Here is a 15,007-nt window from a genome sequence, read left to right on the forward strand (position 1 = left end):
TTTTAATGGTTTTAAGAAATCGGTAATTTTTGATAAGATAAATGAACTAATTAGAATAACGTAACGTAAAACATAAATATATAAATAAAATGAAATGAACGAAATGTATTATTAATAGATAAATAATCAGATTGTGAATCTTTTTAAAGCTTAGTAAATCAACTGTAAAAACAAATTGATATAAAAATGTATACTTTTCTCTGGTATTTTTGGTACCGTAGAAAAGAAATTAAATAATATTTTTAGTCCTAAAAACAATTAGCATAAAAATTGCTTTATATGGACGCCAAGATCGTGTCTATCTAGATCATTAGTTATTTCTGTAATAAACCTGGAATAATCATAGAAACATTATTTTTTATTTGATTCGATAAGTTCAGTGTAAAATTGATCCTAACATTTTTACAATTTAACACTTGGTAATTTTTATCTGTAAAATCTGCATTTCACTGCAATTGGAAATGAGAGTAAAATCTATTGCATTTGATTCTATAGTTCTATAGTTCAATATATTCTATAGCTCGTTATATTTAAAGGATACTCAATTGTTTATGTGGAGGATCCATTAGAGTGGGCAATATTTTAATTTTAACATTGTGAACTAAAATCCTACATTTACATAAAATACAGTAATACATTGCTGACCTCCTTAAAGTCGATGTTCCAAAGCAATTTCTCGTTCGAAATACAGAGAGAACTACTCAGTAACAAAATCTACATATCCTGTAATGCTTCTCGCCACAATTAATTATATCCTACTGGCAATCGTAAAGCAAACGAGCTATATTAATTTAGATTTCGTATATATATTTCGGATCATAATATGTGAGCACAGAATTTAACAGTCTAACAGAATTTCATCAAGTCTTCGAAATAGGGAAACGAAAATCTTATATTTAGATAACTATTGACCTTGTTATTAAATTGTAGATTTGCAACAATAACTTTGACATGACAGGATTTATTACTTAATTTTTCGATAGGTCGATGAAGATAATTTTCACATATAAATAAATAAGGAGTTTATACTATAGTAGAATTTATAATATGGTATATAATAATATAGTATAATATAGTAGACTCCTATAGTATAGTAATCATTTAATTTAATCTAGTTTGATTCAGTTCAATTCAATTAAATTCAATTTCGTTTGATTTGATTCGATTTAATTTCGTTCAATTCAATTCAATTCAATTCATTTTATTTTTCAAATCTATCAAATCTAATTTAATTTAATTTATTCAGTAGAAATGGTGCGCATGGCCGCCTTAATTGTTGTAGAAAAATTCAACAGTTACATAAGCTGGTAGCAAATAATTATAACAATCTCTAAATGAAACAAGCAAAAATGGATGACGAAATCAACTGAACGAACATCGAGTCACACTCTCCTAAAATCATTTAAACAAATATAATCATAATTTGCAGCCGAGTACAAAAATTTCATCCTGCACGGTTCATTAAAAGAAATTCGTTGCACAAAGCGTCGCCGAAAATTCAATTCCGACGCGATTCTCGGACGCAATTTCAATTACGATACGTCCGATTACTATACAAAGTAGGTGCGCGCGCGTCGATATTCAGCACAGAAGAGAGCCTGTTGTCGTAAACGTCTGCGTTCGCGTAATAGGTAGAATTTATCGCGCCGAAAAATGATAAAAATTGCTCGCCGGCACGGATTTGTGTAGCAATACGCTTTATCGATCGGGTCTAGAACGCTCCATAATAGTGACAAATATTCGCGGGTACCGTTCCAAGAATCGGCCTCGTGTCCCTGTTTAAATTCGGGCGACGCGTATTAAACAACGGGGCCGCGAAGTCAAGTGCTCCGGCAAGTGGAACACGTCCGGTCGAATAATTCAATTTTCGGCAATGTTCGTACGTTTAATTAGTCGAAAGTTGAAATATTGGATTGCCGAATGAGTTCCCAGCAATTTTGTGGCCGGGCTTCGGCAACGACAACAATAACCGTGAATTGTATAATGCGTTTCGTGTGACGGAACTGTTTCGTTTATTTTTAACCAGATTTCTGGTCTAAATAGTTATTTTAATAGTTTCATTAGATATTTTAAAATTACTTGAACAATAAATATAAGATACCACAATAATTTACTTCAATTACTGTTAGTAATATAAATATTTATACAAAATAAAATTACGGCAGTTACATAAAACAGAAATTAAATGGAAATCTATTCTTTTTACATTCTTCTGCAGTTTTACTATTGTTTATTTGACTTTTTAATTATTCTATAAATATGTAAAGTCTGTGATTTATTTATTCCTATGTAAATTTCTCCAGTTAACAATTTTAAAACTGAAATGAAGCATGATCTCAATTCGACAATTCCCTGATCGTATTAAAGATTCTGTCTTATTATTTATTCGGCGTTGTTTATTAAACTATATATACACTGTGGTAACTAAAAATTGTTGACAATAAATGAAAATAGAAAATTGAGAATATTACTTCGAATATTCATAACTCTACTGCAACATACAAATCAATATCTAACAATTATTTTAACAGATTTATTAATAATAAATTGTCGCTACTTTTGTACAACAGAAAGTTGAAAGTAATAACATTAATATCACACAATGCAAATACAAATAAAAAAGTCTCAACAAATAGAAATTGCATTTTAAAATGTTCCAATATCAACATCGAACGTCCATCGTTTATATCGTACACTTAATAAATAAATTCCACTGTCTTCGATTTCTTTTTATTAACACACTCAGAGCGAAATCATGTATTTAAAATACGATGTAACAGATTTGAGATACCGCGTATAAGGAGAATTTTAGTACGCGGTCTGACCATTCGTCGACTCGTTCCACTTAACGTTGGTAAACTTCATTTTCTGCTTATCAAACATTCAAACAATTTCCGCGGAGTTTCCTGTCGTCGTCGTCGTCGTGCAACAGCGAAGTTAAAGAAGACGTAATACCTTCTATTGCGCCATTCGATGAAGCACCGCAACAAAATTGTTATCCTGCGGCATTGCGTCAGCACAGATAAATTTTGGAGCGTTACATCATTGTCTTTCGCAGATATTGATTCTTCGATACAGTATATGACTATTGAAGTTATTCCAACCGTTGCACTGCTGTCTCTTTGAACATGAGCTGAATTCACATCCATCGACTCACTTTTGTCATAAATGTATAAAATTCGCAGTTTATTTGTTGCTATCGTCATTGGACGCGACGTCAAGATTTAAGCACATTGGAAAATTTTCGGGACATTGCTATCCTTCTCTCAATGTAGCATGATTATTAAGAATATATTACTATTTTTATTATTATAATTTTTATTTTATTTTTATTTATTTTATTACTATATTTATTATTTCAGTTATGTTGTGATTATTATCTTATCTTTCATTTTATTTATTTTTTCATTTTTACTATATTTATTATTTTGGTTTTATTATAATTATTACTTCGTCTTTTTTTATATTTATTGTTCCATTTTTACTATATTTATTATTTTAGTTTTACTATAATTCATTTTTTTAACATATTTATTACTTTATCTCCTATTTAATTTTAGTATCTTGCGATCGAATTCAAAATGTTGTGTCTCGTATTTTTCAAGCAGCTAACGTAAAAGTTCCCTCATCCCGCAAAGTAAAACATCACTTATATTCTCCTCTTCCGCCGGTTGATATTACAAAATTAAAGTTTCGCCGTACGGCTGCCATTTCGCGCGCCTTTCATTCGAAGTCAATCACGACCCCGGCATTCTATTTATTTTTCGGAAAAAATCGTTCCACCGGCTACCGGTTAGAAAAAATGCCGCGTATTCCATCGATCGTGGCAAATCTATTTATTTTTTGTTCGTCGTGTAAATCGATTTTCCAATTGCCAGTAAGGTTAACGCGTCGGGGCCGAAACCTCAATTAAAATCCGCTCGGGAAAAATAGAGGACTCTGTTCGGTTGGTCGAATGAAGACACCCCCATAACAGTGCGAAATAATCATAGACGAAGTGCTCCAAGAGATATCGGCGAGGGGGGGGTTGTTGGAGATCAGTCGTTCGAAGAATTGGAAGAAGAGGCGCGAATGGCGCGGCTAGGGGCGAACCGGGGGTTCGGAATGATCGAATGAAAGGGAAGAGGGATGAAGATGGTCGCGCGCGCGAACAGCCCGGGAAGGGTAAGGGATGTTTCTGTTAGCGATGGGATCAAGCCTGATTCAACCGGTATCGATGATAATAATTCGATATTTTGATTGGGTGACTGTATACACTTTTTTTCGGTTTATATTATATAATAATAGAACTAGAAAATCAGACAAAACTACTGATTCTTAATTTTTTAGAAGTATTGATATTATTAATATTTCTGAATACACTTTCTTATGTACTGTATCTATGTTTTTATATAACTTAGTACAAATTTATAATTTTTATAATATAAATGTAAAATTCATAAAGATTACAAAAGTTTATAATTTTTATAATATAAATGTAAAATTCATAAATTTGATTGCAAAAGTTTATAATTTTATTTATAAATTTATTTTTATGTATTGTAATAAAAATATAATATAATTGGGAAATAACGAAGTAATATCTTTAGTTACATGAAACGAAGAACAATGTATAATGTAAAAGTTAACCACGGAATTATTATTTGTATAAACCACAAAATATTTACGTTAAAGATCATAAAAACAGAAATTGTACGATGTTTGAATAAATTATGTCTTGTCACTGTTATAAAATAATATGTTTGGCTCATGATGACAGGTAGGAAATTCTAATGTTAATATAGCATTAATGTTAAGGTCATGCACGACCACATTTGATTTACATAATATTTTCAATAGTTTAAATAAATTTTATAAAAGCTTAAATCAATTCATATATTGCGAAGTATAAATTTTTGGAAAAATAATCGTTGAAATTTGAAGGTATAGCACCACAGAGATCATTCTTTTACTGTTCAATTGTTAATTTCAATTTGTCACGTCTTTTTTATCTTTTGCGAATACAAATAAATATATAAAGAGAAATATTTTTGTTTTTTTTTATTAGTTATTTATTGTCGCATCAACCACTGGTGGGTTATTAACGACATAAAGGGATTACAGTTCATTGTACATTTTGATTTCTTTTAAATACTTGAGTAAATTATTGATTGAAATATTGTTTATCGTATTGTTTGTATTATTATATTGCCATCAACTCTTTTTTTATTACTCTTACCCTTTTTCAAATTGTACATGGCCATTGACAGTATTATCATTTCATTGTTATTCTACTTAATGCAATTAATCAAAAATAAGTTTTATTAATGTACAAATTTCGTTTTCAAATGGTTTCTCTTTATTTTCCATTCAAAGTATTTTTTCTGTCCAAACACACCCCCATACAATTTCGCAGCGGACAAATGAAAAGTAATAGAAATGGATTCGACGTTCTTTTCGAAGAACAAGCATTTTTAAATTCTCATTTAACTCTATTTCAAAGTCAATACTCCACACATGACCGACATTCGTTCCCTGGCAGTTACAATAATACGACAGTAAAAATGTGTCAGTGCTACCATAAAACTTCTAAAGAATTAGCCTTGAGGGAGAAGAAAACTCATAAATCATCGTGCCCATAGTTCCGAGCCAAACAGCTTTATCCCGACACATTTGGAGGGCCGAGAATCCAATCAATGTGAGTCCATTTCTTCTTTCGTAATTCAACAAATTGTTAATTGTTAAAATCTGCAGTTTACGAAGCCTTCTTTTATTTATACATTAACACATTATACATTAATAATATATGCTTCTTTATATTTTCGTATGGATTGGTATACTTTCAGAATTTAATTTTCATAGATTTAGTTATGTCAATATCTATGCTAGGAGGTTTAAACAAAAATTAATTTGTGATATTTCAGTTCATTAACTTTTATTATATTTTTCTTCTGTTTAACGAAGGATGAAAATATTGCGATTTGTTATACGTTTAGAATTTGATTTTCAATGATTTAGTTATATAAACCTTTATGCTAATATATTTAAACAATAATTAATTTGTGATATTTTAATTCAACTTTTATTAAATTTTTCTTCTATTTAAAGAAGGATGAATATAATGCAATTCGTTATGCTTTCGGAATTTAATTTTCAAAGATTTAGTTATGTCAACCTCCATGATAAGAGGTTTAAACTAATTAATTTTTGATATTTTAGTTTAACTTTTATTAAATTTTTCTTCTATTTAAAGAAGAATGAAAATTTTGCGATTAGGCAAAATGTTTCTTCTGTTTCACGAAAATAAATATGATAGGAACAACTGTCAAAATATTTACAATTTATTTACTTATCATTCTGTCTCTTCTTTTAATTATTTATTTTTCTAGTTGTCTCTTCTTTTAATTAGCCATCAGAATATCTATGTCCTACAAGCTAAGGTACAATTAAATGTATTATTATATACTAATACATATAAACTAAATGTATAATTAATAATGTTATCATTACACATTATACATTATTAATTATTCGTTACATTATGTAATTCGTCACTATTACTTAATAGTTCAGAAATACGTAAAGATTTCTCATTACACATTGTAATCTCTACGTATTTCTGAACTATTGAGTCAGATTGACGAATTACATAATGTAACGAATTATATAATAATTAAAAGGTAATGAATTACCAAGTACCGAACAACAAAATTTCTGCTTAAACAAAAATTGTCCCATTACCTCTAATTTCTACAAAACTCGACCACCATCAATCAACAAAATAAATACTTTCCTCCTTAAATCAATTTAAATACAATTACTCCATCAACAACACCCTACACGTTTCATCCACCACCACCAAATATTCCGACCAAAAAATTTTAATTCCCGCAAACACCCTCGATCTATAATCACCTTGCCGCATCCGAACAATCCTGAAGATCGCCGCCAACCGTACCGAAAACTCTACGCAGCGATCAATCGAAACCCAAACGAATTAGCGAGGCGAAATAAACGAAAAGCTGTTCGATCCTGATCAACGAAACTCCCTCCAAAAAAATAAAAGAAGATCCGCAAACCGGTAGACGGGGCAGATCGATAGGAAATAGTGACCAGGAATCCGGATCGGGCCCATCGCTATATCCATGTTGGACGAAAGGGCAAGGAGGAAGGAAGGAAGGGAAATGGGAACGTGGCGGCAGGTGGGGCGCGCGGGAGGGAGGTTGGGTAGAGAGAGAGAAAGAGAGAGAGACAGAGTGAGAAAGAGAGAGAGTTAAGGCAGGAATTGCACGCGCAAGCGCCATTTTGCAAACATGACCAGCCATCTTGCGATGCGTACTGTTCCCTGTGGCGGGGTAGGGGTACGAATATAACCGTTCTTGGTATCGAACAGCGCTTCAGTACCCACGGAGATAGAGACAGGCATAGAACGTCCTACGACACCTCTACGACCGCTTCTCCGCACAGTTCGCAATTTCTTTTTCCACACTTCTGTTTCTTTCTTCACCAATTTCCCGACGACTTCTACTCTCTGACACCTTCTTCGTTTCCATTGAAAGTATGACAACCTCGCGGACCAGTTCGGTTGTGAAACACGGCGCTCCGTTGTCACCGGAGATCGAAGACGACGAGAACGTAATGTCTTCTGAAACTTTTTAAATCGCCGCGTGGCTCGCTCTCTCACTCTCTCAATTTCACTCTCTCTCTCTCTCTCTCTCTCGTTCTTTCTCTCTCTCTCTACCTTGCTCTATCGTAGTCATAGACGTCGGCTAATCGGGAGCCCTTGACTACCCGAAGTCGAGACACGTTCCCCGGCTAGGGGAGATCGAGATCTAGATCCGCCGTTTCCACCTCTGATTCGTCTTCTCGTAATCCGCTTAAGCGTTGTGTCGTCGCTCCGAAAATCGATGAAGATCTTCTGAAAGCCTGCCGCTGACTAGCACCACGAGTCCACACGTGGAGTAGCAGCACTGCCACGAATTGTTCCCATGACCGCGGCTGCTTCTCTAGTTGCGATTGTGCTGTCTCGAGACTCCGTCGATTGTTCTTGATATCCGAGCCCTCGGCATCGTCGCTGGGAACGTATGCGTAGAAAAGGGTTCCGATGGTTTGCTGTCTCGCTGGATTAGTGCAGTCACGGAAATCGTTTTTGCGTGGTGCTCGGTTTCACTTGAAACGTGGCATCTGTTACGTTGATAACGTTGCGTTTGTTACATTGATATTGTTGCATTTGTTGCGTTGATAACGTGACATTTGTTACGTTGATAACGTGGCATTTGTTACGTTGATAATGTGGCATTTGTTACGTTGATAACGTGGCATTTGTTACGTTGCTATTGTTGCATTTGTTGCGTTGACAACGTGGCATTTGTTATGTTGATATTGTTGCATTTGTCGCGTTAATACCGTATTGTTTGTTTCGTTAATAACGTTTCATGTATTGCATTATTAGCGTTTCATTTGTTGTGTTATTAAAGAGAGTCAACTCGAAGAACGTCTTGTAAATAATTTAGTCAATTTGTAAAATATTGTTTGTTCGATTAATATTCGAAAATATTGCTTGTTCGAGTATAAGACGAGCAGTGATTATCGTGAGAATTAAATGCTAGATGCAACATTGCATGCTGTTCGAAGTGATTTACTGGATGATGAAATTCTTGAAGTAACTTTTATTCCATATTCTCGTCATTCTCGTCATTCTCGCACAGATCACTCGATTTTTGTAATTGGTAAAACAATTAATAGCTAAAACAATATTATTCACTGTTCGACTGATTTTAAGATATTTGCAGTAGAAAAATTAAGCTCATAAAATCACATAATTTCATTTTTCCTACTCGATTGAAGTGATTCGATTTAAAAGCAAATTTCACGCCTGTTGCATCATTGTCTCTCACGATCTACTAAATTATCCTCGATTTCCAATCGAGCATCACAAACTCGCGATTTACGATGAAAACCGATCGTTACGGTGACGAAACCCTGCGTCACGCAGCTCGCCTTGAGAAATTAGGTCATCGCTCAAGGATCCCTCGCGCGAATAACGCACGCGAAAGAAAATCATTTTTCTCTCGATGACTGATCGTCAGAACTGGTTCTACAAGGATTTCGAAAATTCTACAGAGATTTGCCGAGTGCCGGTCGGCTGATCGTTGAAAACGTTTACGAAGAGCGTGCCCTAAAAACCGGGTCGTGCACTTCGCGAAAAATCGATACGAAAGAGTGGGTCCGGGATTCTCTGTCTGACCACTGGTTGACGCGTTTCACTTAATATGTTTGACGGCGACACTTTTCAGTGGTTCACGGCTGCTACGCTCCGACTAAGTGACACCGCGGTTCCTTCTTCTTCTTTCTGTCGCGAGGGAGCGTTCGGAACATTTGCAAACTGTTTCCACGAGCAGCGACTTCGGATTTCTATAAATCCGGTCCGCCGAATCCCATTTGTTGTACACGAAACCGGGCGCTGAACGTAATTACGTGAGTAAGGTGTTCCTTGATTCTGTTCCGGCTAGGACGTTCGTCTGTGCGCGATCTACCGAAAATATATCGTGCGACGCGATTCGTGTAGAATCGTACCTAATTAATCCTCTTGCAATTTATTGTTAAGTTAGTGTACAACTGCTTGTACAACTGGTCTTGTGCAGCTGTTCTTATATAATTTTTCTTGAACAGTTTTTCATAGTACAATTTTTCTGGGACAGTTTTTCTTGTACAATTTTTATTGTACTGTATTTCTTGTACAATTTTTATTCTACAGTTATTATTGTACAGTTTTTCTTGTACAATTTTTCTTGTATAATTCTAGCTGTACAAATGTTATTGTACAATTTTTATTATACAATTCTTCTTGCACAATTTTTATTATACAGTACTTCTTGTACAATATTTATTATACAACTCTTCTCGTACAATTGTTCCTGCACAACAGTTCTCATACAACAATTCCCATGCAAATATTCTGCCTAGATGCTTCAACCAAATATCTCTCCGATCCATAATTGAATTATTTATCGAAAAAGTGCGACTATTAATTTGAAATCCATTTTTCGTCAAATTCTTCCGACGATACCGCTGTTGTTTAAAAAAATCCCCGACTAGCTAGGCGTGAAGCGAATCGAGTTCTTCGACCTCGATTCGAGTTCTCTACCTGTTGCACGCTGTTTTCATAGGAAATTACCTTACCGACATATTGAACATCGTCATTTCTGTCCATAGACGGTAATCCTGTTCGGAGAGGCGTCGTGTCCTGGATTACAACGATTATCGGACTTTTTGTCGCGCGTTTGATCATCGTCGCCTTCGCGTTACGCGCGTCGATGACATTAGCAAACGTTTCTTCTGTGGCCGGCTCTCTGTGTACGCATCGTGCCTGATTGGAATCGATTGCGTTGAAAGCGGAATCAGATTTTCATTAAGTTCGATTAAATGTTCTGTGAATGATTATGTCGATATAATAGGGATACGTGTTTCAAGTTACCGATGACGTGTGATATTGAACATTGATATGCGAAATATCAATCGGATGTATTTGTTTCGCGGCGGAATGTTTGTCGTTTATATGCGTGTTTTATTGGACAAATTTTTTAATTATATTTGAATTCGTGTGAATATTAGGTTCTTTTTACTGAAAGTGTTAAATATAGTGGAATTTTATCGACTAATAAATTGAGTATAGTTATGAGGTTCCATTAAATTTTGTATTTGATGGTTTATGGATTTAGAGTAATTGCTAATTGCAAGTAATTAGAAACTTTATATTACATTTCAACACAAATTCTATCAGTTGATGCAAACTAATATCCATTTCATCGCATTTAGGTTTAATAATTAATATCGTAATCGTGGTGCATTCGCGGAAAATTATGATTTGTTTACAACCCTACCGTTATAATATTCATAAAAAATGAATAACCGGTTACGTCCAATATTAAACACGTTGAGCACTAACTTTGGAAAATATCTTTTTTTAAATACAGACGCAATTTGTTTCACGAAAATAGGTAGTTAAATAATTTTTTAAATGTTAAATGGTATTGATGAATTATGATACATTGTTGTAGGTTTACAATGAATATTTTGAACTGATAGCAATTTTAATAAAAATTCTATGATTGATGCATTTCTAAGAATTAAGAATTTATGAAAATCGGCAGTTTTTTACTTAGTAATTTAAGACTACACTTAACTTTAATTTATAAATGATTAAACATATTTCTTGTTAGGAAAAGCAATGCATAGAACATCTTGTAGTCAATAACATTAGTTCTTAATGTGTTTAAGAGAACACCAATTCCAAAAAGTAATTAACATTTCTTAGGTAATGTATAATGATACATTAACAATTGTCTTTCACAACTTATTGCACGGGGATCCATTTAGATTATATATACAGTGACTCTATTATTATTCGGACATGTTTTTAAAACGCAATAACTTTTTTAAAACTGAATTAAACAATTTGATATTTGTTTATTTGACAGAGAAACTATTGTACTATACAATAGTTAAACTTCTTTGTTACAGTTTTGCTATTACTTACAATAATAAAAGAAAATAAAAGGCTCTTGTTTTTTATTTTTTTTATCAGAAATTTTAAAAACTGTATTTTGTAAATCTTGATAAGGTATATGCATGCTGAAAATTTCATGGTTAATGCAAAGTGTCAAAAATCAGGACACAACTCTGCAACTTTTGAGATCTTTAATTGTTTACAACTCATTTAAAGGTCGACCGATATCGATGAAATTTTCAACATGCATATAAGTTATCGAGATCTACAAAACAGATTTTTTAAATTTTTGTTATAGTCTCAGATAAACAAGTTATGAAACACGAGTTTTTGTTCTCCTTTTTATTTTTAAAGTAATAATAGAATTTAAAAAGGGCCTTATAATTATTGTATAATAGACTGGTTCCTCTATCATCGAAAACAAATTCAAATCGTTTAGTCTACTTTCTAAAAACGGCAGGGCATTTTAACCCTTTCAGTGCCGACCAAAAAAATCGTATGTACCCAAGCAAAAGTACAAAACTTGTTCGACATAGTTTGATAAAATTTTGTAAAAAATGCCTGATAATTACCAAATTCAAAAAGGGAGGTTTCAATAAGAAATGAAATTGTTATTTAGTAAAACTATTAAAGAACAATATTTTCCCTAGAGTAGCCAACAACAATCGTTTTTTCCTCCACTAAGAAAGTTAAAAGATGTCCGAATATTAACATACATCAATTCACATTTACACATAATTAAACATGATTGATTGAAGTATTACTGACAGTCAATTATAAATTTATATATACAGTATTGTCAGACAATTCCAATAAATATCGCTTCAAACTCTGGCAGACGTCGAAACCACGCTCGCATTCACTGCAGCCACAGGTAGAAACAGCGAATAGCCTCGTAGAATCCGAGCCGCCTCGTCCTTTCGTTTCCGTAATCAATGTCGTCGGATCAGTGGCAAGACTCGCGCCATTTTGTTTCACTCGTTTCGGCCTGATAAACGTGCATCGCGTCAAGGAAATTAATTCTGCCACCTAGAAGGATACTAAGTATCTACCTGTTGCACCATACTAAGAGACGAGGCGAGGAGGTCTCGATCGTTTTTGGAGAATCGCGACAATGTGGGAGAGCAGGATGAACAAAGTGAGAGACAGAGAGTCAGAGAGAGAGAGAGAGAGAGAGAGAAATAAATGGAAAGAGATAAAGAGAGAAGGAGGGGAAAGAGTCGGTGGAAAAGAGAGCGCGGCAGCACTTGGCGAATGAAAAATTTTACGCGTCTACGCGTAGGAAGAAACCTTCTTGTACGTCGGTGGGTTCACAACTTGTTGCTGGTCACACCGAGATCTCTCTCGGCTTCTCGATTTCCTCTGCTGCAACTCCCGCAGGTAAGTGCTATTTTCAAATGAAGAAATTCTTGTGTATGGAGGAGTGCATAGAAACGAGGAGAAATTGTCGAGCCTAACTAATTTTTGGATTAACAAGATCACTGCTATTGTCATACCCGTACAATGTGTGACGTATATTATCTCGTAATTTAGCTTGAAATAAATGAATCGATTCTATTGTAATTTAATTCTATTTAAATTCTATCTCCAATCTATTTAAATTTAATTCTATTTAACTTAGTAAATGTTTACTGAATTGAGAAAATGTGGTGGAAATAAGACATATTGTTTGTTACTTTTAGTGTATTCATTATGTTGTATATTGTATTTAGTATATTTTTAGTTTATTTAGTACGTCATTTTTATATTGTATTTGTATGATGTGCATTATATATAATATATTCGTATTGTACGCATTATATACATAACATTTACTTTTATACAATAATTATACATTTACGTACACAATATTTAACTTCCTTTAAAAACGATATTAAGACAAAAATTCAGGAAAATCAAATTTTTTGATAAGTAACATAATTTAAACAATATGGCTCTTGGTCGTACTAAATGCGAACTAACCACTAACAATGTTAAAGTCATAGTGCATATAATAATATTTAGGGAGTCCACAACCTAGTTTCGCGAAATTGTTTCAGTATTTTGTAATAGAGCTGCGCTTAATAAATTATTTTTGAATTATTGTAATAATTGAATTATTGTAATTTCACTTAATATCATACGTAACAAATTTATTGTTGTGTTAATATCTCGTTAAAATGTTTATAACAGTATACTTTAATAATGTACAGTAAAATAATAAAATAAAATATGTACAGTATATTTAACATTGTTTCCAATCAAAGTTCTTTAAAACTTCTGGTAACTCTGAAATTCATTCATAATTTTATTATTATTTTTCGCATTTCTCTTTGTAGCAAATTCTTTGATAAAATATCAGATATTTAATAATTGATCTAAGCAGTGTTTTATTAGCAAAAGCACCTCGCTGAATTCATTTAACGTGCTTCAATTTCATTCCAATTTGTTTCGCTATAATGTGGTACTTCTCGCCCCCGGAAACTAATATTTTGTTAGTTTAACAATTAGAGCGATTAAACTTGCTGACAACGAAAATATTTTCAATAAAAGTTATGATTGGTCCCGCAACACGCGCAGCTTTTAAGCAGTTCCGAACTTTCGCCACGAATGAACGCAACCTTCGCCTCGCAATTTTCCGTCGAAATGACAACCAAATCCAGGGACAACTTATATTCAGCACCACCCACACTAACTAGGTTAATTGACCGGAACGACGACCGTTTAATTAATTGCTCGTTCATTTCTATTCCTGATTATCGAGAAATATCTCGTTAAATTCCCAGCGTTATTTATTATTCTCTCAAATAGCTACACTCTCAAGTATCCTCTCGGAGAGTACACAAAACTGCCGATAATTATAGCCTTGTGATAATTAACAATTCTTCTTCAAATAAAATCAATCTTAGCAAAGCCTTTTATCAGATCTTATTTAACCGCTTGCCGTACTATTTTCTTCATAGTTACAAGAATGAGCACTTTTTCTACTGTAATAATTTCTTAGAAGGGAAAGGAAAAATATTTATTGCATTTGTTTAAATTTACTTCAATGGTTAAATACCCATGGCAAGAGGACTTGTTAAAATACGGCAAAGAGTTAACATGTACTGTGCTAAGCCATTTTTGCCCAACATGATTTCTAGGTTATATGTTATTTTGGCAAAAAATTAATATGTTATCACACAATATGTTATTAAATTGTCTACCCATAAGTAATTAGTTTAAAGCACTTATCATACCGTCTACTATTTATGGTACACGTGACGCTGTGAACAGTTCGAATTTAAATGTCAGTCAACCCCTTGCTTTAAAAAAGTCAACAATTACATATAATTAATAATTATTGTATACATAACAATTAATCAAATTCATTCTCTTAATCGGAATATATTTTGCGGAATTAAATTTGTCGTAGAACATAATTTTTCTGAGCTTTATATAAATATACCTGCGTGTATCACTTATAGTACACGTAGCCAACACGTACCACAAATGGTACACATAACCTACACGTACAATTGCGCGGAACGTGTTAAACAG

The sequence above is a fragment of the Augochlora pura genome, chromosome 3, assembly GCF_028453695.1.
Source record: "Augochlora pura isolate Apur16 chromosome 3, APUR_v2.2.1, whole genome shotgun sequence".
Lineage (NCBI taxonomy): Eukaryota > Metazoa > Arthropoda > Insecta > Hymenoptera > Halictidae > Augochlora > Augochlora pura.